This window comes from Octopus bimaculoides, chromosome 17 (genome assembly GCF_001194135.2).
Source record: "Octopus bimaculoides isolate UCB-OBI-ISO-001 chromosome 17, ASM119413v2, whole genome shotgun sequence".
NCBI lineage: Eukaryota > Metazoa > Mollusca > Cephalopoda > Octopoda > Octopodidae > Octopus > Octopus bimaculoides.
The window spans coordinates 51193787-51198575 of NC_068997.1; the positions used below are offsets into that span (position 1 = coordinate 51193787).

Consider the following 4789-nt stretch of genomic DNA (forward strand, 5'->3'; position numbering starts at 1 on the left):
CAAAACACCATATCTGTCCAGTGGTGCCCCTGTCGGATTCCCTGACATGTTTCTAGCTCTTTAGAAGCTTTTCTTTTAAGTATATTATACCGAAGAAACAACTATATCTGACATTCAGTCTTTTTCATCAAGGATTTTTCTTGTTTTTTCTTAATCCTTCAAGTTTAGTTTGAAGCAATAGAGTTCCTAAATCCATTAGTTCCTTGATGTTGCAAGACACTCATTGTCTCTTCATCAGAGTGAAGTAATGGTTACAACAATGTGATTTTCTGTAGATCACAAATACCCAAAGGAATATTCTCATAACTTTTAAGTCATTAGCATTGATAACATTTCATTGACATTCTCATGTTGTTAACATTTATAATTTGTTCATTGACATAACCGCCATATTCAATAAATTTTTCTATTTAATGGGATATCTAGTGACTACTCTATCTTCCGCACTTATGTGTTTCACTACAACTTTAACATTATATGCATTTGAGATGGTTTTCTAAAGTGCCAAACCATTCAGAAACTTTTCCATCATTTTCCTCTTCGACTTCCTCTTTTCTTTGGATTGTTGCATGCAAATATACCTATTGGTTATGTTGGTGTTAAAATTTTGATGGGGAGGGTGATAAAGATGATGGAGGGGAGGTCACAGATGGAGGTACGAGAAGCTGAGTCTAAGAGAGAATATGAAATCTGGATCATGAGAGAAAGAAAGGGTGGGTGATTCTAAAAGACTTTGGGAAGAGAATGACAGACAGGGAGCAATTGCGCAAGAAGTGGACGTAGTGAGTGACGAGTGATGAAAGAGTGGTTGATTGTAAATATAGAACTGTGTTATTTAAAATTTATTAATAAGAGTAGAAATTGATATTAATCAATTAAAACCAGTGGTCTAGCATATTAAAAAAATCCGAAGATTAAAATTATATTACATACAAAAATTTAGCGTGAGAACATATTTTTCGTGGTTAGATGATTTAGCATCTATTTCTAGCATATAGGAGTCCACTTTTGCTGGTCATTCCTCTTATTTTTGTATAGAACTGTGTTATGTAAATATGAGGTTGGAGGGGGAAGGTTAGAGGGATAGAAGTGGCTCAGAAAGGTAGAGGTGATGAACAGTGGCAGAGGAGGTGCAGTAAGCAGCTGTGTTGTACATATGTGAATAGATGAGAGAATAGGGAGTTGATGTGAAGCGTGTGCCAGTGGAAGGAGTGGGGAGGTGAAGAACTGTGGAAGTGATGGGAGTTAGAGGTACATAAGGGTGGCTGTAGTGAGTTGGGTGACAAAGATGGAGGGGTGTCGATGGTAGATATGAGAAGGGGATTGAGAATGGTAGCAGGTTGGAGAAGTGTTAAACATCAGGTATGGCAAACCCGAGATGTAACTGAAAGGGCAGGTGGAATAGGGGGGGGGGTGAAGATTATTGAAAGGCACAGAAAGAGGAGGAAAGTAGTAGGGACAGGGATGATAATGAGAATAATGTAACTAATAGAGCCAAAAGTGTGTGTTTTGGGGGCCCTCTCGAATGATATCAGTAGCTGAGTAGTACCATTGTTAGGAGAGTGATGGTGGGATGGTGGTTAGGAAGATGAGATGCGTTTAGTCGGGGATAAGGCTTATGCGGGCAAAGTGGGTGTAGGGAATGTCATGGATGGGAATAACTATAAAACTTTTTTAATACCTCATGCTTATTGCGATGGATGGGTCTTCTTGAGCTCAGCAAGTCGCCAATCATTTTTGTCCCTTGTTATCTCCTCAGTGAGGCTCGACAACTTGAGATCAAACCTCATCACTGTCTCATGTCTTTCTGGGTCTCCCTCTTCCATAAGTTTCACTCACTTTAAGCAAATGGCACTTCTTTGTATGGCACGACAAAACCGTCGTGCATACATACGTATATACATACATGCATACATATGCATATATGCATGCTTCAAAAAACAATTTATCATTTATACATCATTTTCATATATATATTTATATATATGTAATACAAAGAATATATATGCATGTATACACACATATATGTACATACTTACATCTACATGCATATATATATATATATATATCTATACAGAGAGAGAGAGATGTGTCTGTAAAGAAGTATACATATTTGTGTATGTATATGCATGTATATGCATGTATATATATATACACACACATGCCATACACACATTTGCAGGCAATAAATATTAAAACACTTTAACAAAAGTTATCTGTTGACTTCATAATCTCAACGCAGAAATGTACAGGATTTTAAACTGCAAAAGACGGTCGACAGTCTGGAGCTGACATCTGTGATGTATGAACACCTTGTGGTGGTGGTGATGGAGGTGGTGGTGGTGTTTGTAACTACTCAGGCATGAAACCACATTAAATCTGCTTATTTGAGGAAATACCAAAGTTGTACTCTCCATCATCATCATCATCATCGTCATCATCGTCATCATTGTTGTTGTTGTTACTGTTGCTGTTCATATCTATTGTTTTGTGAGAAGAATATGAAGTGTTTTTTTCGTCTTGATTTTCTACATTTTTTCAGCAATAGAGGTGCAGCCATTTTCTATAAACGTCTTACTTACAGCCAGTCCCGTCTTGTCTTCTAATCTATCCATCCATCTAACCATTCTGTTGGTGCCTCTGTGTGTATGTGTGTGGGGCGGGGGACGTGTCCATGTATCTTTCTTTCTTCTTTCCTTTCTTTCTTTCTTTCTTCCTTCTTTCCTTTCTTTCTTCCCTCTTTCTTTCTCTCCTCATTCCTTTCTTTCCTCATTCTTCCACCCTTCCTTTTCTCTCTCTCTCTCTCTCTCTCTCTCTCTCTTTCTCTTCTCCTTTTTCCTTCCTTCCTTTTTGTTTCTTCCTCTCTCATTCCTTTCTTTCTGTCTTTATTCATTCTTCCTTCCTTCCTTTCTCTCTGTTTCTCTGTTCTTTCCCTTTTTCTTTCCTTACTTTCTGTTTCTTTCCCCTCTCATTCTTTTCTCATTCTTCATCCTTCCTTCTTTCCTTCCTTCCTTCCTTATTTATTTTCTATTCTCTCTCTGTTTCTCTATTCTTCTTTTTCTTTCCTTCTTTCTTCCTTTTGTTCTTTCTTCCTTTTGTTCTTCCTTTTGTTCTTTCTTCCTTTTGTTCTTTCTTTCTTCCTTTTGCTTTCTTTTTCTTTCTCTCTTCCCTTTTTCCATTGATTGATTGATTCCTTTCTTTCTTTCTTTTCTTTCTTCACAATCCCATCCACCCATTCTATTGGTGTCCATGCATGTCTTTGTAGCATGCATATGTGTGTGTGTGTGTGTGTGTGTGTGTGTGTGTGTGTGTGTGTGTGTGTGTGTGTGTGTGTGTGCATATCTATACACAATAAATCTGTAAATAACCATTATTTATTAACATTACACACATACACACAAAAAAATTATATATGTATGTATATATATATATATATATACATATATATATATATATATGCATACATGTGTAAGTATGTGTATAATACACACAAACACACATTGCATATTTCAGTATACACACACACACACACACACACACACACTGGTATAGTTAGAATCAGCATTTTTGTTTGTGTAAAAAATATATATCTTTGTCTGTCTGTATACATACATGCATATGCACACATGCATGCACGCATGCACACACACACACACACACACACACATAATTTGCAGTCAGATGAGTATTTTGTTTTTCCTGATCTCTAATTTGATCTTTTTTGGGCTACAAAATTAAAATTTTAAAATTATTTACTCAATTTAAGGAAAAAAAACAAAAAAAAAACAAAACAAAAACAACAGAAAAAACCCCACGGAAAACAGAAAAAAAAGAACAAAACCAAAAACAAATCAAAAAGTCGAGAACTAAACAAATTTTTAGATCTTGAAATAAAATCTCAAATTAAATTGAAATAAATTTTAATCTCAGAATTCTTTAGAAATTACATTAATTCATTTTTTTTTTTCAAAATTTTGAATACAAATTAATATAGCAACAACAAGAAGAACAATGACAACATCAGCAACTGTTGTAAACGAGTTAGGTTGGTGCTTGTAACAGGATCTTCAGAAACTGGTCTTAACAGGATTAACTAAGTAATAAATTGGACGGTTTACTGTTACATGTGGATTATGTATTACAAGGGATGTGCATCGTTATCATCATCATCATCATTATAATTATCCCATCTTCATCATCGTCATCATCATCATTCTCATTACTGTCTTCCTCAGCATTGTGATGATTCTCATTCCCATCAGCATCATCTTATCGTTATTGTCATCGTCATCATTCTCTTCCTTCTCCTCCTCTCCATTGTCATTGTTTTCATCATCATTATCATTGTCATCACTGTAACCATTGTCATTATCATCATCGTCATCATCATCCTCATCTTCATCTTCATCATTGTCATCATCATCCTCCTTGTCCTCCTTGTCATCATCATCGTCGTCATCATCATCATCATTGTGATTGTCACTGTCATCTGGGGGTCACAACAATATGTCCACTTCCTGAGTGTTAAACTAATACATCTGTTTGTTTACACCACCTGTCGTCGTCTTTTGTTTCTTTTGTGAATTCTCCCTATATATATATATATATATATATATATTTAAGAATTTAAGGATTGGAGAAAACGCATGTTATAATTGCATACTTTATTCCTACATATGTTTCAAAGGATTACAACCTGTGTGATCCATAGGGATCTTTGATATTAAAATTGTAACCTTCTCATCAGGGAAAGCATGGGAAGTGGACGTATGAGTGTGTATATATATAT

General features: G+C 35.5%; 1 protein-coding gene across 3 annotated transcripts in view; it reads left to right on the plus strand.

The window, feature by feature from the left end:
* Positions 1–4789, plus strand: part of LOC106869971 (WW domain-containing oxidoreductase) — a 276220-nt gene that overhangs the window by 94963 nt on the left and 176468 nt on the right. The window lies entirely within an intron of this gene.